Source organism: Symphalangus syndactylus, chromosome 15 (genome assembly GCF_028878055.3).
Source record: "Symphalangus syndactylus isolate Jambi chromosome 15, NHGRI_mSymSyn1-v2.1_pri, whole genome shotgun sequence".
Taxonomy (NCBI): domain Eukaryota; kingdom Metazoa; phylum Chordata; class Mammalia; order Primates; family Hylobatidae; genus Symphalangus; species Symphalangus syndactylus.
The window spans coordinates 13,620,349-13,643,758 of record NC_072437.2 but is presented as its reverse complement, the minus strand read 5'-3'; the positions used below and the strand labels follow the sequence as shown (position 1 = coordinate 13,643,758).

The following is a 23,410-nucleotide window of genomic DNA, read 5'->3' as shown; positions in this document are numbered from 1 at the left end:
CCAACCCAGGTGCACAAAAGCAAGAGGTCATATGAGCACGCAGTGAAATGGCTGCACCTACAAGCCAAGAAAAGAGGTCTTAGAATAAAACCTAATTTACTGGCACCTTGATCTTGGACTTCCAGCCTCAACAACTGCAGGAAATACATTTCTTTTGTTTAAGTCACCCAGTCTGTGATTTTTTTTTAATAGCAATTTGAGCAGACTAAGACAATAGTTTATAGACTCAGGCCATTAAAGTGTCAAAAATGAGGAAGTATGGTAATCTTATAAATAAGTGCAACCTTATTATTTGTAAATATAGATAAAAAGAATTTTTCATTATGATGTGGGTCAGAGTGGTATGGAGTGTCATAGAAAACACATTTCTTTGCAACTCTACCTGATTGTAGACCATCCATACATTCAGTCCTAATTTTGGATGAGATTTACAAAAGTTGTGTAGGACAAAGGGTTATTTCACCTTTGCACATTGGCATGATATCTGGCATCTCTGGCTCCTGACTACTGAATTCCAGCCATTCCCCTTTAATGATTTGACAATCAGAAATAATCCCATAAATTTTCAAAACTCCCTCCTGAGTGGTGACACCCCTATTGAAAATCATTCCTCTATTATTTCTTTAAAATTCATCATCAACTGCTGTCAACTCTACTGTCAAAACAAGTTCTGCCATTCATACATGATTAGCTCATGTCCGTGAGCAAGAATCCGCCCTCAGTTCAGCGAAGGAGCATAAGATCTAGTCCTAAATCAATCAGTGCACTGTATTCATCTAGTGACAATAGCTAGACATGACCCAATCAGAGCCAATGACACATAATGGAGCTTTTGATTAATAGCTTGGGAAAGAGACTCTGGTCCTCCCAGCCACCTTGAAAGACAGAGGCTGTAGGTATGGAGCTGCTTAACCATGTGGCATGTTGCAGAGCCTCCAGTAAAAGCCAATCCAGTGGAATGTATCGTTGGGTTTGGGTTCTCTTTGTGTGATACTTTCCATGCATTAAGTTGTGCAAGACTTGAAGAGGAGGAAACTATATTCCTGCTTTATAGTCAGATTGGGGGGTACCTAACAGCATGGTGCAGGAAGAGCTTATATAGGGAATCTGTGACCCTAGTACTTTCATATAATATTTTCTGCACTTTATCGATCACTGAACCAGTTATATGCTCCAAAGGTTACATCTTGTACCCTGAAGGGAGGAAAGAAGAAAAAGCAATTTTACACACAGGTGCACAAAATACCTTCCCAGTTCTAATTATTTTGTTTATTGTCTGTCTCTCTTCACTTGAAGGTAATCTTCATAAGGCCAAGATTTGCTACCTGTTTTGTTTATTGCTGTACTCCTGGTGTGGAAGATGGTGCCACTGAGATGAGGGAAAGGTAAGCCTTGGCGTCCTGATTTTCTATTTGCCATCTAAACAGTATTTATCAATATCCACTCCCTTTCTGCTTTTTAATTTTTTGTTATGAAAAACTTCCAATATATACAAGGTAGAGAAAATATAAGTGAACTTCTTTGTACCCATTACTCAACTTCACAATTATCATGGCCAATTCATTTTCACTTATATCCACCACAACTCTCCCTCTTTGCCACTCTAACTAGATTATATTAAAGCAAATCTCAAAAAGCTTCTACAAACTTCTTTTATGGGTACATAGTAGGTATATATATTTATGGGGTACATGAGATATTTTGATACAGACATGCAATATGAAATAATCACATCATGAAAAGTGGGGTATCCATATCCTCAAGCATTTATCCTTTATGTTACAAACAATCCAATTATACCATTGTAGTTATTTTTAAGTGTATTTGTACACTTTAAATATATTTTAAATGTGGTTGTATTAATTTACATTCCCACTAAGTGTGTGAGAGGGTCCCCTTTTCTCTACATCCTCTCCAGCATTTGTTATTGCCTGCGTTTTGTATAAAAGCCATTTTAACTGGGGTGAAATTATATCTCATTGTAGTTTTGACTTGCATTTTTCTGATGGTCAATGATGTTAAGCACATTTTCATATGTATGTTTGCCATTTGTATATCTTCTTTTAAGAAACGTCTACTCAAATTTTTTGCACATTTTTTAATTGTATTGCTAGATTTTTTTTTTTTCCTTTACAGTCGTTTGAGCTCCTTATATTCTGGTTACTAATCCTTTGTCAAATGGGTAGTTTGCAAATATTTTCTCCCATTCTGTGGGTTGTCTCTTCACTTTGTTGATTGTTTACCTCACTATGCAAAGCTTTTTAACTTGATGTAATCCCATTGGTCCATTTTTGCTTTCTTTGCCTCCGTTCACAGGGTATTACTCAAGAAATTTTTACTCAGACCAATGTCCTGGAGAGTTTTCCCAAAGTTTTCTTGTAGTAGTTTTATAGTTTGAGGTCTTAGATTTGCGTCTTTAGTCCATTTTGATTTGATCTTTCTATATGGCAGGAGATAGGATTCAAGTTTCATTTTTGTGCATATGGTATCCAGTTTTCCTGGTATCATTTATTGAAGAAACTGTCCTTTCTCCAATGTATATTCTTGGCACCTTTGTCAAAAATGAGTTCACCATAGGTGTATGGATTTGTTTCTTGGTGCTCTATTCTTTTCCATTGGTCTACTTGTCTGTTTTTATGCCAGTACTATGCTGTTTTGGTTACTATAGCTCTGTAGTATAATTTGAAGCCAGATAATGTGATTCTTCCAGTTTTGTTGGCTTTGCTTAGGATAGCTTTATCTCTTTTGGGTCTTTTGTGGTTTTATATAAACTTTATATTGTTTTTTCTATTTCTGTGAAGAATGTCATTGGTATTTTGGTAGCGATTGCATTGAATCTGTAGATTGCTTTGTGTAGTATGGACATTTTAACAACATTGATTCTTCCAATCCATGAGCATGGAATAGCTTTGCTTTTTTAATGTCCTGTTCAATTTTGTTAATCAGTGTTTTATTGTTTTCATTGTTGACATCTTTCACTTTTTTGGTTAATTTCTAGGTATTTAATTTTATTTGTGGCTATTGTAAATGGGATGACTTTTTTGATTCTTTTTTCAGATTGTTCACTGTTGGCATATAGAAATGCTGCTGATTCTTGTATGTTGATCTTGTATCCTGCAACTTTACTGAATTTGTTTACCATTTCTAATATTTTTCTGGTGAAGTCTAGGTTTCTCCAAATATCAGATCATATTACCTGCAAACAAGGTTAATATGACTTTTTGCTTTCCAATTTTGATGCCCTTTATTTCCTTCTGTTTTCTGGTTGCTCCAGTTACAACTTGCAGTACTGTATTGAAAACAGTGGTGAAAGTGAGCATCATTGTCATGTTCCAGATCTTAGAGGAAAGGCTTTCAGTTTTTCCCCATTCAGTATGATACTTGCTGTGGGTCTGTCACAGATGGCTTTTATGTGATTATTTCTGATGTCAAATCGTTAAAGGGGAATGGCTGGAATTCAGTAGTCAGGAGCCAGAGATGCCAGATATCATGCCAGTGTGCAAAGGTGAAATAACCCTTTGTCCTACACAACTTTTGTAAATCTCATCCAAAATTAGGACTGAATGTATGGATGGTCTACAATCAGGTAGAGTTGCAAAGAAATGTGTTTTCTATGATACTCCATACCACTCTGACCCACATCATAATGAAAAATTCTTTTTATCTATATTTACAAATAATAAGGTTGCACTTATTTATAAGATTACCATACTTCCTCATTTTTGACAATTTAATGGCTTGAGTCTGTAACCTATTGTCTTAGTCTGCTCAAATTGCTATTAAAAAAAAATCACAGACTGGGTGACTTAAACAAAAGAAATGTATTTCCCACAGTTGTTGAGGCTGGAAGTCCAAGATCAAGGTGCCAGTAAATTAGGTTTATTCTATGCCCAGTTTTTTGAGGGTTTTTATTACGAAGGATGTTTAATTTTATCAAATGCTTTTTCAGCATCAATTGAAATAATCATATGGTTTTTGTCCTTTATTCTGTTCATATGATGTATCACATTGATAATTTGCATATGTTGAATCATCCCTTGAATAAATCCCACTTTGTCATGACCATTATCTTTTACATATATTGTTGAATTCAGTTTGCTAGTATTTTGTCAAAGATTTTTATATCAATATTCATTGATATAAAAATGATATTGGCCTGATATATTGGCCTGAGATATTGGCCTGCAGTTTTCATTTTTTGATGTGTCTTTGGTTTTGGTATCAGGATAATACTGTCCTTGTAGTATAAGTTTGGAAGTATCCTGTCCTCCATTTTTCAGAATAGTTTGAATATAATTGGTATTAGTTCTTTTTTAAACATTTGGTAGAATTCAGCAGTGAATCCATCAGGTTCCAGGCTTTTCGTTACTGTGAGACTTTTATTACAGCTTCAATCTTGTTACTTGCTATCAGTTTGTTTATGTTTAGAATTTCTTTCTGGTTCAATCTCGGTAGGTTGTATGTGTCTGGAATTTATCCATTTCCTTTAGATTTTCCAATTTATTGACATACAGTTGCTCATAGTAGCCACTAATGGTCCTTTGAATTTCTGCAGTATCAGTTGTAATGTCTCCTTTTCATCTCTGATTTTATTTAGTTTGGTCTTCTCCCTTCTTTTCTGCATTAGTCTGGCTAAAAGTTTGTCAGTTTTGTTTATCTTTTCAAAAAACCAATATTTTGTTTTGTTGATCTTTTGTATTGTTTTTTTCATTTCAAACTCATTTATTTCTGCTCTGGTTTTTATTATTTCTTTTCTTCTATTAATTTTGGGTGTGGTTTGCTCTTGCTTTTCTAGCTTTTTAAAATGCATCATTAAGTTATTTACTTGAAGTTTTTCTTCTTTTTTGATGTAGGTGCTTATAGCTATACATTTCCCTCCTAGTACTGCTTTCCTTGTGTCCCATAGGCTTTGGCATGTTGTGTAGCCATTTTCATTTGTTTCAAGAAATCGTTCAATGTCCTTCTTAGTTTTTTCATTGACCCACTGGTCATTCAGGAGCATACTGTTTAATTTCCATGTGTTTGCATAGTTTCCAAAATTCCTTTTGTTGTTGATTTTTAGTTTTATTCCATTGTGGTCCGGGAAGATGAATGATATTATTTCAATTGTTTGAACGTTTCAAGACTTGTTTTGTGACCTAACATATGGTGTATTCTTGAGAATGACCCATATGCTGAGGAGAAGAATGTGTATTCCTTTGGATGAAATGTTCTGCAAATGTCTGTTAGGCTCATTTGTTCTTCTTTCGGCAACTCGTCTCTAGTTTCTGGGACATTGCCTCTTTATTTGCTATCTCTTTTCTTTCTAGCCACTCTTCCTTAGTCTCTGAGCTTCTGGGGAGCTCTGGAGTAGGGATGGTCCTTTGGAGTTGTCCTGCCCTGAGATGGGGGGCATGGGTCTTTATTTTCATTGGTCAGTCATTGAGTCGGAGCTGCTTTCTGGGAGGGGATGAAAACTTGGGTGGAGCTGTCTTCAACAGTTGTAGAGTGAATTTGAGTAGCTCACCACAGCATCCACTACAGTCTTCCCCTTATGCTATCATATCCATTACTTTCATGTAATAAGTTTTGGGTACAGCTTCCATAAGTCTTTGCTTGGTCTGTTTAGTGTTGATTTAAAAGAATACCTGAGGCTGGGTAATTTATAAAGAAAAGAGGTTTATTTGTCTCACAATTGTGGTGACTGGAAAGCCCCAGAGCCTGGCACCAGCATCTGCTTGTCTTCTGCTGAGTGCCTCCTGCTGCATCACCACATGGTGATGAAGTAGAAGAGGAAGCAGGCATGTGCAAAGCGGACCAAACATGAGAGATGACTTCACTTTTTAACAGCCCGTTCTCATGGGAACTAATTTATTTCTAGGAGAATTAGCCCAGTTTCAGAGAAGGACATTAATCCATCTTAATGACCTAATCACCTTTTAAAGGCAGCATCTCCCAACACCACCATATTGGGAATTAAGGTTCCACCATGAGTTGTGGCTGGGCCACTCAAACCATAGCAGTCCCTTTTCTTAGTATGTTATGAGATTATTAGGATGAACCACAAACTCTGCAGGTGATCTCAAGACTGCAACTGACAGTCATGGTCTTCCTCCTGTACTACCAATTCTAGAGTCCCTTCGCCACCAGTTACCACCTTTGCTGATATAGGTAGCTGGTGAAGTGATCCTAATTTCTGAGAGGGGCAAGATCCTGATCACAATGCTCTTCTTAGGTTATGGAGGTTGCATTTATCCATTTACTTTTAATATTGATCATAAAAACAAGAGGCAACCCAGTGGGTTACCTACATACCAAACACCTTCTTTGTGTAGAAGCAGGTATATCTCCTCTTGATGATTAGGCTCAACTCTCCTGCCAGGATGACCACTCCTTTTATTGACTGATGGATACTTATGGCATGAAGAGATTGAAGTGTTCAGGCAGATGCCATTGCTTAAAATTTATGTGTCTCTTACTGTGACCCCTGCTAGAAGTATTCCTCTTCAGAGAACTAGGCCTTCTGTGTCTGCAGAGCCCAGTGTGATGGGGATGGAAAGCATGAATTCTCTAATGGGCTCAATTTGCAATAGTGATAAGAGGGGCCACTAGTTCTACTTCTCGGTTCGTAGGTACAGGTATCTATTGACTCTTAGTGTATACTGCATCCTAGAGAATGGCACCCCTTACTTAGAGAGTATATTCTCCATGCTGGAATCTCAGCAGCATTTCCAAAAGGTCTTTCCAACAGACTTTCAGCTTCTGGTTATGTGATGGAGCCAGTAGATCCCATGGCCATATGCCCATTGCCACACCTTCTTTCATGTGACATAGTTTTCTTGGTGTGATGCAATGTTTTATGAGAATTCAATGTCAGTGGATCAACCACTATGTTAGCCCTTGGATATTGGTAGTGGCTAAGGAAAAAAGGCAAACCTATACCAAGAGTATGTCAATTCAAGCTATGATGTGTCACTGTTTCTTATGGGGTGTGTATGTGGCAGGGGTACAGTGTAGTCAACTTGCCACCAAAAGACAAATTGATCTCCTTGAGCATGGTGCAATACTGAGAGCTGAGGGTTGTCTCTGGTGCTGATGACTTGGACATTCAGCAGCAGGAGCGATATCAGCATTGGAGAGTGGAAACACATGCTTTGAACCCATGTGTAGTCTCTATCCTTGCACCATGGCTGCCCTGGTCATGTTCAATTACAGCTGAACTGGAGTAGCCAAAGACAGAGGATGGCTGATGTCAGCTGGCTGAGCCATTCCACTTACCAGGTTGTTAAGTGCCTGTTCTGCAGTGGAGGCTCTCGAGTAGGTATCCAAATGTAACATGGAGATCTTCACACTTCGAACTCACTCCCTTGTATCCAGCCACATGTTTTTCCCCAGACATATTTGCCTCCGAGTTTTCAACCTTTCTCCTTCCAGGTCCTTGACACACCAGTCAAGTCAGGCACCACTGCCCATTTATCTATACATATTCTTACCATGGACCACCTCTCTCACCAAGAAACCAAAACGGAAGAAGAGGTGCACCACCGTGCCCATTGGGAGCATTCTCCTTAATGCTCTATTTAATGTCACACCTGAGAGGACCTCTGTTCCGCAGCAGTTTATTTTAGTTTGCACTCCCAGACCACATGACACATTCATAAACCAAACTTGGCTTTTCTCTTCCTCTGTCAGATGATTATGAGGGACCTCTCTCCATGCAGCCATTATAAAGATTTGAGGAGAGGTACAAGTGCAACGGTGGTGATAACATGCAGGCCAGGATCATCTGGTTTTGTAGGTTATTTGTGTCCTTTAAACAAATGCCCTTTAAACACAAATAAGCTATAAAACTTATTATTATTATTATTATTATTTTGGTTCATGACTACCCTAAATGTACTGCTTCCATCTTACAGTGGATTATGTTGGGGCTACTTGGACTTATGACTTGTTGAATTTGAACTCAATTCACAAAGGGCAATTCCAATTGCATGGTACATGAAGTACCACGGTCAGGTGCTCTACCCCTAGCAGATCCTAATAGCACACCAAAAGCTAGTTTCTAAATGGATTATAATTCTTACTGCAGCTGACATAGTCTTCTTTCACAATCCTGAGGGTATACACTGGAGTCTACTGAGGTTTCTCATAAATTCCTAAGACCATCTTTTTCCATTACAGAGACTTCAAACGCATAGGGCCTGCCAGGTCATATGATGGAAACCACAGACCCTGTTATATATCACATCCCAGACCTGGTCCAGAGCCATTTCCTGATCTGAGCTATGCTCCAAGCTGACAGGCTTTTGTGTCATCCAGTAAGTGGATTGGAGCAGTATTTTCCAGATTTGGACTATGATGTCCTCAGAAACTGAAGAGGCTGTCATTGTGTTTCCTTATTGCTTCCTGAACCACATAGTGTGATAGAGGAAGCAATCATTTGTCCTTTAATTTAAGAAAAAATGCCCCAGCTTCTCTAGGCCACTAATTTCCCCCCCAAAAAACTTCACTAATATGGCAGATCTTCTGTTCGCAGATTTTATTTCGAATGCTCTGAAGTGCATGCGCCCTTGTGAGGCCTCCAGCATACTTGCCACTTCTTGTTCATCCAGTCTAATGAACGTGATATAATAATATAGTGGACCAATATGATGCTCTGTGGAGGGTTGGGATGCTGCAGGCCCCTCTGTATCATATTATGATGGCAGGCAGGACATATTTCTGTATGTTCCAAGTAAATGTCAACTGTTTCTGACCCTCCTTATTCTGCTCCGATTAAAGATGTCATGCCTGACCAACATGGTGAAACCCCATCTCTACTAAATACAAAAAATTAGCCGGGTGTAGTGGCGCACGCCTGTAATCCCAGTTACTTGGGAGGCTGAGGCAGGAGAATCACTTGAACCTGGGAGGTGGAGGTTGCAGTGAGCTGAGATCACCCCATGCACTCCAGCCTGGGCAACAAGAGCAAAACTCCATCTCAAAAAAAAAAAAAAAGGTATCACATCTGGTACAACATCAGCAATGGGACTTACTACTTGATTGAGTTTGGTGTTGTCTACTGTCACTCTCCAGGGCCTGGGTGGTATATTAAATGGGACATGATGGGGCCCACCAACCCCAAACAGTTTAGGTGTTGAATAGCACCAAGCCTTTTCCCCAGGTGTATGATATTGTTTATTGACTATCTTGGCCGGGGGAGCAATAGCAGAGCTTTTCACTTCGCCTTCCCCAATAAGATAGCTCTTATCCCAAAGGCCAAGGAACTCATGTGGGTGTTTTGCCAACTTCCAAGTATATCAACTCCAATTGCACATTTGGGAAACAGGAAAATGACCATGGCGTGGGTCCATGAATCCAGTGGACCACTGGAACCCAGATCAGGGCTGAAACTCCCTTTATTTCCTGGCCCACAAGCACCCTACTCCAATAGAGGGCCCTAAGGAATCCTGAGTTCTCTGGGTGTGAATGTCAGCTCAGGCCCTGTGTCCAGCATTTCTCAAAATGTTTGCATATTCTGCTTTTCCACTGTATAGTTGTTTAAACAAGTGACCACAGGCACCTTTAGCGAAGAACCATTGGAACCATAACTGTGTTCCCTTGCCATGGGTGCTCCTGAGAACCTGACCTCCATTTGAATTAGTGGATTCTGGGTCAGATAAACTGACTCAAGGATTAAGATCTGTTTTATTTCTTCTTCCATCATCTATCACACACTTGTGGCATTTCAACTTTACTTAATGTGGGCTGTAATTTTCTCCAAAGTTCCAGTAGTCATCCTAGCAGTGTGATGAAAACATCTCCCAGAGTCCTTGCCAGGGTGGCAAATCATCTATCACAGTAGACTGCGCCCATATAAATAAACTCACCCTTTTCCAACTTCATGCTTCCCCTGCTTTGATTCATCCCCCTCATTCAGTCCTATAAACAGTCTCTGGCTTTGGCCATTGCACGTTGGCCTGCCACCCTTAGGCACATGGTTCCTTCCTTTGCTCAGTGGACTCTGCATTTCCCCTCCACATGCTGTCTCACTTGACTCTAGTGATGGGTCTGGTCAAGGCAGGAGGTGGGGGTGGGTCCTTAGGAGCTCTGTGTGGTCTTGCAATGCAGAGATTTCTATATCATGTTCAAGCAAGGGCAGAGCACAGCCTCTCACAGGGAGGTCAGGGCCACCTCTGTAGGCCCGGAGGGCTCTGAATGGAGTGTTGAGGTTTTGTTTTGTTTTGAGTTTTGTTTTGTTTTGAGTCTCACTCTGTCACCCAGGCAGGAGTGCAGTGGTGTGATCTCGGCTCACTGCAACCTCCACCTCCCAGGTTCAAGACATTCTCGTGCCTCAGCATCCCGAGTAGCTGGAACTACAGCCGCTCGCTGCCACGCTTAGCTAATTTTTTGTATTTTTAGTAGAGGCTGGGTTTCACATGTTGGCCAGGATGGTCTCGAACTCCTGACCTCAGGAGATCTGCCTGCCTGGGCCTTCCAAAGTGCTGGGATTACAGGAGTGAGCCACTGTGCCCAGCCTCAAGTGTTGAGGTTTTGAGAGCATTCATTCTGATGTCCCACTCATCCCTAATAGGCCCCCGACATTGTTATTGCAGACTAACCAGAGCTAAGAATTCAAATTTTTTTGAAGTGCCGCTATTCTTATAATTAATTCCTGGTCCTTATCCATAGATTTTTCAGTCCTCCTGCTACAGGAGATAAGAGTATCTTCTGATGCCTCCAGTGAGACTTTCTCCCTTTCACACTTTCCTTTCAATGATGATTCACAGCCCTGAGCCTCACATTGTCTTTCTCTAATGCCTCCAGTGACTCAGCCAGAGCCATTAGAGTCCATTGTTCTCAGGACTGGTAATTTTTCTAACTCTCAAAAACCTGGAAGATTGCCATCTACCAGGGTATCCTCTCCCACCCATTTCCCACCCCAGGTCATCACCAGTGAAAGTTCTGACACTTGCACTTCTCTGGCAAGTCAGGGCTGGGGCTTCACTGCCAGCCAGCAAGAGGATGAGCCAGCTCTACAATTCCACTTCAGAGTCCATCTTCTTGGATCACTCTTGGCACCAACTGTATTGAGTTGAGTTCTCTGGGAAATAGACTTGCAGGTAAAAATTTCCATGAGAAGTTTTTTGGGGAGTGATCTTAGTGCTTATACCTATAAAGGAGTAAAGGCGGTAACACTGGGCAGAAGGAGATGTTGAGCTTTGTTGCAGTTGCAGCAGAGGAATCAGTGAATCTTGCATGGAGCCTGACCTGGGAGGGCCTCCCAGAGCTGTACCACCATGAGGCAAGGGACCAGGCCTCTGCATCCCACCTTCGTGCACCAGTCATTGGATGCAGCTGCCCCGGTATGAACTTGGGTAGGGTGGCTGTCTTCAGCTGGGAGCCATTTCCAGGGAGGGACTCAGTGGGGAGCCCTGACAACCGCCCCCCAACCCACCAACACTCTCGGCTGTGGAGAGGATGACAGTGTCTGCCTGGGCATCACAGCAGCCACAACCACCCCTTTTTCACTCCTTTTAATCTGTCTGCCCCCTTTTATACATTTATTCTCCCAAGGTTTGTATTCTCAGGCTTTTTCTTCTTGGGTCTGCCTTTCTTTGGGGGGATGGGGCTGCAGGGAGTGTGCATCTACTTCCTACTACAGATGCTGCATCCTGTCCTTGGATCTCCATGATTCCCACCCACTGGTTTATCCTTCTGTTTGTACCAGGCCTCTGAGGACTTCCCACCTGTTTGCATCACCTCCCCAACTTCCCAATTCGACCCCCAAGTCCTATATCTGTACAATACCTGTGCATGCCTTGTATATAAGTCCCCATGGCTCGTACGTTGTGGACCCAGGCTTCTGTCCTTCAGTTCCCAGCACCAATATCACAACCTGTTTGGAAGTGGACATGCGTTAAATTAGTGCATGTTCCCTACTTTTTGCCTTGGCATCCAATTCTGCTTTGTCTTTCCACCCCATCCCCCTACCTCAGTCCCTTATCCACAGCTTTTACAAAGCTACCAGAGGAAGCTTTCTAAAATATGCATCTTTATTCATGGAAAAATATTTATGGAATGTTTGCAGTGTCCTACCTAGGTTATTTTCTAGGCATCTGTGATGAACAATACAGTCAAAGTTCCTGCTCTCATAAAACTTACATTTCAGTGGGAAGACAGGCATTTAAAACAAGCGAATGAATGGATAGATGCTATGCTAGGAATCAGAATGTTATGATAGCGTGAAGACGTGGCTATTTTATAATAATATCAGTTGTCTGATTAAAAACTATCAGAGGTTTCCCATTGTCTTAAGGGGAGAGTTCAGACTCGCTTGGCACAAAAGGATCCCATGGAGAAAAGTTCTGGGCCCCTGGTGTGGATCAGATGGCCCCTTGGACTTGGTAGTTTGGGTGGCTGACTCTTCCAGGAGGCCAGGCCTTCTGCCCCAGTGGCCTTCCTCCTGGTCTCCTTCCTTCCTCCTCCCGGGATCCCTTCCCACTGGAATAATGTTGCTTTTAACCAAAGTGACAAAAGCCCAGCTGGCCTCAGCAGGTTTATTCTTGTCAGTGTCTCAAACCAGACAATGAACAATCCATTTCAACAGGGACTTTTGCCACTATTTTTGGGAAACGTGGACTGTGACATGACTTTGGGAAGAAGATATATTGTTTTTAAGCATGGAGGTGCAATGCTGATTTCTACTGAGGCCGGGCACTGCGGCTTAATTTGCACCCACACAACACTCTCTCTTCCTAGCCCAGTATCCCCTCCCCCGCCCCCCAATTTTATCTCACTGAGATTGTAGGAGATTTTAAGGAAGAAAACAAAATGAAACCAAGCACGTTATCAGTAGGTTACAGGTCAAAGGCGATAAGTCCTCAAAAATCCCAGTTCTCAACAGGAACCTGGGACTTTTCACTGCACTCACTGCAGAGGTGAGGAGATGACAGAGGAAGCAGAAGGTCCCCCGCCCTTGGCAGGCTCCCACCAAGCTGCCATTACTTATTTATGGGGCCATCTAATGATTGTTCTGAAGAAATTGATGACGGACCCCTAAACATCCCCGAGTCCAGCAAAGCTCCTCCCCCTTCCTTCCCGCATTGCCGCTCCTCTTCTTTTTCCCTTTATTTGGCGTTATGTTCATTGCCTTTCCCCCATTTCTCTCTCTCTCTTCCTTGGACTCCTGCAGCTCGGGTCACTAACTTAGCTTTCACCCCCCCTAGTGGTAAGTAAGGCAAATCACCCATTTGCTTATTGGTTCCAAGAGCTACAGCTTCACGCGCTCTCATAGGGGCTGAAAAGATACTAAATGAGAGAAGACATCTATTTATTACTCGGACGAGGTTAAACTTTTATTTTAACCACAACAGCTAGTCCAGTCCCAAATCTTGAGATACTTGTTCTTTATTATTTGATTATTACACACACAAGAAATTACAACTACAATGTATCAATAGAATTTCATAACGTGTACAGTCAAGCCTTTTAGGTATTTTTCTATTATTATACATAAAAATACAGTTAATGAAAAATAAAATCATTTCTCATTATACCTGAGGTGTGATGCAAATGAAGTTGATACTGTAAGATTGATATTAGACACGTTGATTGCCCTTTTGAGTGAAATCAACATGCTGTACTAAAAAAAATAGTACAATATTAGAGTTTAGCTTGTATTTCTGAGAGTGGAAACAGTCTTAAGAGGGATGAGGTGAGCCGTTGTGATATGCAGAGGCTGGGAAAACCTTTCTGCTGCTAAAAATTTTACCCTGTGTCATGTGGCCTTGGGCTAAAATCAAATGTTCACATTGATAGGAAGGTATCATAAAAAGAAATGAATTGTCAGCTCTTTCTCCTTTCCACTGTTAAACCTCTGCAAGTTTAACTCTGAGCTGCTGGAAGGAGGGTGACAGGTAGTTCTGTAAGGAGCTGGTGGATTTTCATAATACTGGGATGTTAAAGAACAGAATGAGAAGTGGGGACAGAGAACAGGGAGCACTTTAGGAGGTGGAAATGGAGTGTGATACTGTAACGCCAGCTCTTGTTGGACACAGCTTTTTAAAATTTATATTTCATGAGTCCTAGGAAAATTTTCCCCCAAATGGCAGTAGTACAGATCTGGGGCTGAAAGAAAGGCCTTCATTCTTTTTTTTTTTTTTAAATATGTAAAATGTTAACTCATTAAATCCTCCCTACGACATTATCAGGTAGGTGCTATTGTAACATTCACTGTGCTGATAAACTGAGACACAAGAGAAGTTAGGCAACTTGCTCAAGTCACTTAACAAGTAAGCAAGGGTTGTGGCTTCCACCCTAGCAGTCTGGCCCCAACATGCGTGCATTTGCTTATTCTCCAGGGCTGCTCTTCTAGCTGGAGGATCTGGAGCTGGGGGTCAGAACCCTCAGCTTTCTGGCCGAAGGACATTAAGCCAGACAACTCAAACGCGTCGCATTACTCATACCTTGGGTTTACCATGATCATGTAGGCAACACTGATTGATGGTCAGTGCAACTAGGTCTGAAACAGGATATTCTTGTACTGAAGCTTAATGTTATACAGAATTAGATCTTATCCTTCAGATTCTAAGCTTATTTCTGCACTGATAAGTTGGCATCCAGGTGGCCTCAGTTTCTGTGGGTTTACCCGGTTGAGATGAGAGTACTCCTTGCTCCCCTAATGGACTTCCATTTAATTTTCTTAAAACAAAAACAATACTATTTTTTAAAAGAAAGTGTTTTCATGCAGTTTAAGTGTTAAAAAATCAGTTTAAAATTTTCACAGCAGCAAGAGCAGGAAGAACTCAGGTTATATGGTCTTGACCACACTTGCTGGCATACAGCATATTTTGTCCTGAAATATGTGTGAAGAAAAATGGAGAACAAAACCAACTCCATGACTGAAACACAAACTCAACTTTGCACATGCAGCAAATAGGTTGAGTTAAAAGAACAATTAAAGAGAGCTCAGACTCACTCTTGTTATAATGACTTTTTAGGCTTCTTTTTTTCCAACTGTGATTTTATCCAGAGTGTTAGTATAAACCTATGTGGTTGGAACTGTTACCAAAGGGTAGGAGATCTAATTCCAGATCAACCAGTGAAAGTTGGGTAGTTTTAACCATCAACATCTGCAACAGCTAAATAAGATCCGTGTTGCTTCTGTTACACAGTGTTTCCTACTGGATTTTTGAAAATGTGCTCAATTGTCACATAGTAAAAGCAAATATTGAGTATCTTCCCAGGGACAGTGGTACTTTTAAAAATGTGATCCCAACTCCTATGTTCTTTAGAAACAATTCAAGTAAACATATTAAATAAGATTCCAAACCCTTCACCTCTTATTACTGTTCCATCTAAAATTTCATCCATTTGGAATGAATGAGGAGATGGACAATGTCCTTGGAAAGATTGTAAGTCTAGACGGGGGCAGCTTAGTTTCATATTTTTATATAAAAAAAGCTTTTTGCTCACAAAGCCAGATGGTAGATGGAATTGCTCCACTTAATGCTGGGCGCTGTTCATGAGAGAGCGTGCACTGGGTATGCTGACAGAGATGAATGTTTTGGAAAAGGTTTCCACTGAACACAGAAACATGATTTGCAAAGGAGGAGAGAGTTTGTCCATTCCCTAAGTGACCAATCTTTAAGAATGGCTTTAAGAATGATGTGAGTTGAAAATTAAACCTAAAATCACGAAATAAGTAATATCTTCCTGTATACTTACACATTTGAGCGTATGATTAATATCTGGTCATTTGGCAAGTTACAAGAAATCACATCTTAAATAAACTTCTCATACACAATTTGTTGCTGAAATGCATTTGCTTAGCAGCCAAGGATTAGATTGTTGCCAGTTTGTAACAAGGATTAGCTGAGATTTGTGTTGCAAAGAGAAGATTAAGAGAGCAGGCATATCATCTTCATGAACAATTCAGAATAATATTTTGTTTCAAAATTAACCAGTGTGGGATCAGCACTTCACATTATGTGTTTGTGTGCAGAAATTCATGCATATAGTATTTCTTTTTCCGGAAGTAATTAGGGCATTCAGGTAAAACCAATTATTTGTGAACACTTTGTTATATAAAAGAGGTCCCTGTGCTGAACCACACACTGGGAGATGGTAAATCAGTAGTTCCTTCCCGGGTATGTTATGTTTGATTATACTTATATTCTATAATATTTTGCCCTTTGCATTTTGTGCTCATATTTTCAGTGGTTTATGAAGTAACAGTCTCTAGATTTCATTCCAAATGGAAAGTTGGCATGAAAACTCTCAATCCAATTACTCCTATACACATTTTGAAACAAATCATTTTGGCCTTTTTGAAAATTTTACAGGAGGTGATAAAAATAGGAAATTTCAGGTTTCAGATGTTTTATTGCATTCTTGTAGCATAATAACAGCTTCATTAAAAATAATTCCACAATACAATGTGAACTTTGTGAGTTGTTTAAAACACTTTTGCTGGCTTTCTTTTTAAAGCTTTGTGTGCAAGAAAGTTGTGTTATTTTACAGTTTATGTTTCATTTTATTTTGCTAAGCTTTGGGGAGATATTGAATTACTACTCCCCAATGCATGATTGTAGGGATTAAAGAGCCTGCCAAATGGTACTACTCTTGAGACTGAGGACTTAGGACACTTCCAAGCTAAGATCACACCTATTCTAAGAAGGTGGAATCAGTTTCAGGGCTTCTTTCAATCTCCGGAGCTAATCATCCTTCAACTTATGGGCTGTGTTAGAGGTGGACTTGGGGGAAGCTCTTCCCTAGGGCTTTTTGTTCAGTCATTGGAGGAGCAAGAGGAAGAAGCAAAAGTAACTCTCTCTCCCCTGAATTTGGGAAATTATTATTTCCCAGGTAACAAATTTTAGCAGGGGTAGAGGGAACCATCAAAGCTATCTGGTACAGTTGTTCTTTCGGTCCTCAAGTCTCCTTTCCAAACTTTGTTTTCCAAACAAAGCTCACGTTTCTCCAGCAAGGGGAAATTTCATCTTGAGAGGCAGAGCCTTCTGTCTGGGAACACCCCGGAGTTACAGAGCTCCTCCTGATGTGGAGCTGAGATCTGTCATCCTGTGACTTCCACCCATTGTTCCTAGCAATACACCTCGGACACAGAAAGAACAGGCCTCTTCTTATTTAGTAACAACAATTCAGCTCTCAAGGGAGGGCAGTGGGTAGAGGAGGGAGGATGGGGCTTTGTAGATAGACAGGGACCTGTCCTCTCTGGTCCTCAGTCTCCACTTCTGTAAGGTGCTGATTATAAAACCAGACTTCCAGGTTGCTGGGGAGATTCCAGGAAATGTGTATGAGGCCCCTGCTGCAGCTCCTGGCCCCAAGCAGTGACTCCATAGCAGATGATCACTATGATTCCTATGGAAGCTGCTTAGTGATTTTCCCTGGAGTCCTCTTTCTGTAGGAGAATTGGCCTCTGTTTTTTCCATCTCTTTACATGTTTTGTAGGTTGGGGTCTACACCACTTGCAGTTAGTCAAGTTTTGCCCAGAACTGTTTGCAATCCTTTTTAGACCTGATGGCTGCTAGGGAACACAGTGGAAACCCTCCCCAGCAGCTGGTCACAGAAGCAGAATTGATGTCCTCGTCGGGTTCTCCATTCAGGGACCAAATGCTCAGCAAATGCCTAGAGAGCGAAGGGCAGGCATTTCATAGAATAGAAAGAATAAGACAGTTTGGAGCTGAAATTCACATGATATTATCATACTGTGAAATCCTAGTGTGCTCCTTCTGTGTCAGCCTTTGTGTCAGATACTAACATATTTATTATCTTATTCACTCCTCACATCAACTCAGTGATCTGAAGATTGTCTCTAGTTTCCCTCTGAGGAAACAAGTTCAGAGAATGTGAGAAACCCATGGAAGGCTGGCCAAGTGTTCCCGGTAGATTTGAGATGATCTGATCAGTGAGCAAGATGATCTCAATCACCTGAAAACCAACGAGGAAAAAAAATTGTGTTCATTACTGTATTAGTCAGGGTCCTCCAAAGAAACAGAACCAGCAGGAGATGTACACATTCTATATGGATATAAAAGGAGGTTCATTACGAGGAATTGGCTCGCATGATTCTGGAGGCTGAGTAGTCCCAGGACCTACCATGTGCAAGCTGGAGAACCAGGAAAGCTGGGGCTATAATTCAGTCCCAGTCTGAAGGCCTGAGAATCCAGGAAGCTGACAGTGTGGAGCAGGGAGGATGAGGCTTTGCAGGCAGACGGGGTCCCCTTCTCTCTGGTCCTTGGTCTCCACTTCTATAAAGTGGTGAATATAAAACCTGAATTCCAAAGTTGCTGGGGAGACTCCACAAAATGTGTATTAGGTACCTTGTGCAGTTCCTGGCATCAATCAGTGACTGAATGACAGATGATCATCATGCTTCCTATGGAAGGCGCCTAGAGCCAGAGAAGATGAAATGAGATGTCCCAACCCAAGCAGTCAGGGATGATGCAAAAAGGGGCAAACTGCTGCTTCCTCTGCCTTTGATTCTGCTCAGGCCCTCCAGGGATTGAATGATGCCGAACCACTTAGGGAGGGCATCTCCTTTACTGAGTTCACTGGTTCAAATGCCAATCTTACCTGGAAACACCCTCACAGGCATACTCAGAAGGAAGTTTAATCTTGGCACCCCATGGCCAGTCAAGGTGACCCAGAGAATTGACCATCATAGTTACTTTTAAGGCAATTCTGACATGAACTCAATTCCATCTTATGGTTTTGTTCCATGAACAAAACCCAGAGAGGTAAAGGTGGTTTGCAGGCGGTGGGAAATCAGTGTCTCAGGCGCTCTTCACGTTGACTTGTGTAATCCTTCCCTGGAGAACTGAAGACTCCCAGCAGGGAGCTAACAGGGTTTCTTCTCCTCTTATCTCTGCTCTAGCCACTATCAGTGTGCCAGGTTCCTCTGAGAGACAAATGGGAAACTCAAAACGTAAGCCTGTATTAAAACAGATCGCAGTGATGCTAGATGGCCATACGCATCTCTGTCTCCAGCAGGCCACGCACACAGGCTGCCCAGAGCCTTTCCTTTTCATGTTGCCCCCACGTTTTGCTTTGCGTGTATCTCGCTGTTTACATCTAGTTCTCTTGAATATTTCCCCAAGATAGCAGGGGATTATTTCCCAAAGATAGCAGGTAGCTCCCCGGTCTCACAGGAGTAGTTCATAAGACAAACAGAATTACCATTTCTTGGTTAATTATCGTATCTGTGGACCCTTGAAGCATTACTGTAAATGAAGATTTTCAAATCATTTGAGAAACACTAAAATTTAAAAATACAACAGAATCTTAGTGCATGGCTAAACATTCGATAATATATGCAGGGTGAATGGTTATAAAAGAGAAAACATGCCTATGGCCAATATTTTATATAAAATAGACTCAAAAGCAATAAGTCTTAATACTAGTTTAGAAGGGATGGAGGCTGTCCAGCACATAATAAAATTCCTTTTCTTTTCATGTTGTTTCTTTTCCAGGTCATACGAAAACAAGTATAATAATATATTTTGCCTGTAGGTGCCAAGACCTGTATTGTTTCCTTTCAGATACTTTTCTTTATTGTATCTGGGAACAAACCAGCTATAGCATGAGGAAGGGATGTTAGCTGGAGATAGAAGAAGAGAAGAAAACTGGATGTGCCAACACTGTCATACACAGGGATTTTCAGCAGTTTCATGAAGCTACTGGAAGATCTTTTCTTTGCTTGCCTATAAACCCATGCCATCCAGTTCTCTCAGTCATAGTGAGCTATTCTTGGAAAAGCCCTTGCATCAATCAGCATCCCAACAGGAAATGGTTGGCATCCCAGATGAAGATGATAAAGGGACTGTTTACAAAGTTTTGGGGAAACTCCAAAGAATAGTGTAATAGCCCAGTCCTGTTACCACCCCTGCATCCAAAGTGATAAGGGGAGGGGGTGGAGACTGGGACATGGGAAAATCATCTAGGGAAGGATACCTTTACGGGATCAGCAGCCTTCAGTTAGAGGAACACAGCCAGCTCCTGGTGACCCCACAGGGAGAGAGCGGGAGCACTAAGGATTCCAAACTCAGTCCTCCCGATCTTCATCAGGATTCCTCATTGGCCAAACACATAACTGAAATTCAGAGGGCAAGAGAGCTTGTTGTTATCTAAACAGGTCAGCATGGCAGAGAGCAAGGCAAAGAGGGAAGGAAGGTGGATTTGGAAGAGCAAACAGGAGTGACCTAGTGCAGCCCTGATAAACCCATGAGTATTGAGGCATATCAAAGAGGCAGATGATTCATGCTGAGCTGATCAGCATTTCATGGAGTAGTATAAACTGTAGGCATTACCAAGACTGTGTTCTTGCAGAATCATATGCAGGGATTTCCTGCCCCCCACCCCCCTTTGAATCATGATTTAAATTGCTTTATGCTTAAAAATTACTGCTTATTCTTAGAGGGTGTGGGTATGAGAGAGAGTTCTTGTGTGAGCTTTGGATGGTAAATTGGAAAACTGGACCATGGTGTGAAGAACTAGCAGGCTTTTCTTATTTTTTGTTTTTGTTTTGTTTCGTTTTTTTCCTCCTGTGGGAGGGAAGACAATGAAACTGGGCTCAGCACAGAGTTTCTGGAATGGGGCTGGCGGATTCCTACACGTGGTGTTACTTAGGACTGAATAAGCCAGACTTTGGTATTGCTCTGTGAATTATTGTCGTCGTTTGGTTCAGCTTTTCTGAGTTAGACCCTAGAGGGTGGGAAATGGGACACACCCTGCAGGAAATAGCTGTGGCTCTTCTTTAGGAGGTGAGCCTTGGCCTGAGAAAGGACCTCACTATTGGCCAGGAGGAAGTGAAGCTTGGATTCAGAAGTTCGGAGCTAATAAGATTCCCACTGATAGAGGCAGACTTGGTTTCCGACAGTGGGCACCCTGGGCAGGGGAAGCTGGACAGGGCTGCTGAAGTCTGGTGGGAGCCCTGGATCTGTGAACTCTCACTTCTAGGAGGGGCTGTGACCCCCACTTCTAGGAGGGGCTATCCTCTTTCTGCTAACCTTCAGCCTGCCGTGCATTCCTGTTAGAAGTCATAGTTGCTGTCATTTGTGCTGGTGGAACTAGGAAAGTAGTGTTCCTCTCAAGATAGTATGGGGTCCCAGGGAGATGCAGTGTCCAGGGGAGCAGAGGCAGCAGCACAGCTGCAGGAAGAATTAGGGGTGGAACCCACACAGAGCCCATTCCCAGGTGAGCATGTAGGCCCAGGGGCGGGGGCCGTAATTCCTTATGTATTAAAATAAAGTAGATTCTGTTTCATAGTCACCAGCTACTGAAGTCAGCAAAATATACAAAATATACATTAACGAAGCACAACTTCTTCTGTCTCAAATGTCTTGTTGCTCCTACCAGTTACTTGCTCTGCTTAATGGATACTCTTCACAATGGTTAACTCAGTATAGTGTAGGTCATACATTAGTAGACACATGCTCTTAATAATGAGTGTGTTCATGGCAGGTGCCAGGCAAGTACACTCCAAGCCCAGATGTCTAGGAAGATATATAGGGTCGGGTGGCAATTGGCAAGGGAATATGGACCTGAGGCCAGTGTCTTCCTGGTGGTGTGGGCATGCAGGGGCATGGGTCTACCTGGAGGCCACTGCCTGGGAAAGCACTGGCTTTATTGATCCTCAGAGTGGGGACCATTGGCTGGCCACCTGAAAAATGACTGTCAAGCTTGATGGTCTTGCACAAGTTGTTTAATCTCTCTATGGTTTCTACATCTGAAAACAGGCATAGCAATAGTTGTCACCTTGTAGGGTGGTTGTCAGCATGAAATAAATGGATACGTATACAATGTTTAGAAAAGTGTCTGAAACTAAGTCTTCAATTCCCACCTCATTTACTCATTGATCATTCAAGAAATATTCATTGAGTGAGAGATAGAAACTTTTTTGGGCTCCGAATAATGCAGGTAGAAATATTTGCCTTCATGGAGCTTATTGCTAGGTCATAGAGTCATAAAGACATTTCTAGTTTAATCCTTTCATTCACATCACACATTTCTCCTATGTTGAGAAGATGTGCAGGCTATGGGCTAGAAGCTGACTATTGGCCAGAAGCTGACTTACTAGCTTTGCTGATAAGTAAGCATTTCTGATTTCTAGCTGAGATTGAAGGAAGAAAATGTGTCCCTATCAAAACTGTTCATTCTTTCTCAATTGCTAATGCTTCCTTGAGGATTTATGGATTCAGCACTAATAAACTGTGGATTGGAAGTTTAACTGAATGACTGACCTATTTCACCTCTGTACTGGAAAGAAAAGCCCAGATTACAGTGAAATTCAGTTTCAGAAGTTAAGCAAGAAGAACTTCCACTTTTGAATTTTGCAGTAGGAAAGGGTAGAAGTTGAGAACTGGTTCAAACATGGAAGTTTATAGAGGATTCAAAAACATTTTTATTTTTTTCGGGGGGAGGGGCTTTCCAGGAATGGCCCAAAGCCCTCAATTCAATTTAAACACACAAAGAAAATCTCCACAGCTCCATGCCACATGGCGGTATTTCACTCCAACACAAGCTTTTTGGCATAGTGTCCAGGGCTAAATGTTTACAAATACTGCATTTTGTTTGTAGGGCTGGATCTCAGAGTTCAGATCTCATACTCTTTAGTTGCATTAACTGATTCCAGGAAAAGAAACAAGGAAAAAGACTTACCAAAGCAAAGAAAGAAAACCAACAATATTTTCTCATCTTTAATCATGGAATTTGGCATGAGGAACCTCAACTTTTTCATGTCTATCATAAAGTTTTACTTATTCATTTATTCCACAAAGGCTCTTTGAGAGTCGACTTTTTTTGCCAGGCATTGCACTCCACATCAGAGATAACACCGTGGGCACAACAGCAACAGCAGTACCAAAAAAGTCTGGTCCTGGCCCTTATGGAGCTGACGGTTTAGTGGGAGAGATGGATAGTAGCGACATTGATTGTGTAATTAACACTGGAGTGTTTCCAAGGATAAGTTTCCATAAGAACGAATACTAGGAGGAATTGCTTAACCAGGGAAGTTAGGGGGAGCTGAGCTCAGAAGGAGAGGGAAGGATGGACCAGACGAAGAGGGGGAGATGGAGGCAGCGGGCTCCAGTAGGGAGCAATGTGTACAAATGCTGTGTGGTGCAAACACCACCCTGGAGAGATGCTGGAGTGAGGAGTGCAGAGGCACAGAGATAGGGGAGTGGGAGAGGGGAGGCTGGCGTGGTTTACATTAAGGTTTTTGACCACCATCAACACCTAGAGCTACTGAAATGTTTAATGGGAGGTGTGAGGGGTATGGTTAGGTTTGTGGGGTTGGGTGGGACCACTTGTGCAAGATCGGGGAGGGAAATCTGTAGATTGTAGGTCTACCACCTATGAGAGGAAGGAGGAGAGGAAGAAGCGGGGTAGGGCAGGGGAGCTGCAGACCATGACACAGATGTGACAAATTGTCAGA

General features: G+C 41.8%; 1 protein-coding gene across 1 annotated transcript in view; it reads left to right on the top strand.

Moving 5' to 3' along the window:
- The first annotated feature begins 1,309 nt into the window (after positions 1-1,309).
- Positions 1,310-23,410, top strand: part of LOC129463904 (ATP synthase F(0) complex subunit C1, mitochondrial-like) — a 55,953-nt gene continuing 33,852 nt past the window's right edge. Inside the window, exon 1 of the mRNA XM_055244630.2 lies at positions 1,310-1,385. The gene's annotated coding sequence lies outside the window, so the exon portion shown is untranslated. The remainder of the gene's footprint in view (positions 1,386-23,410) is intronic.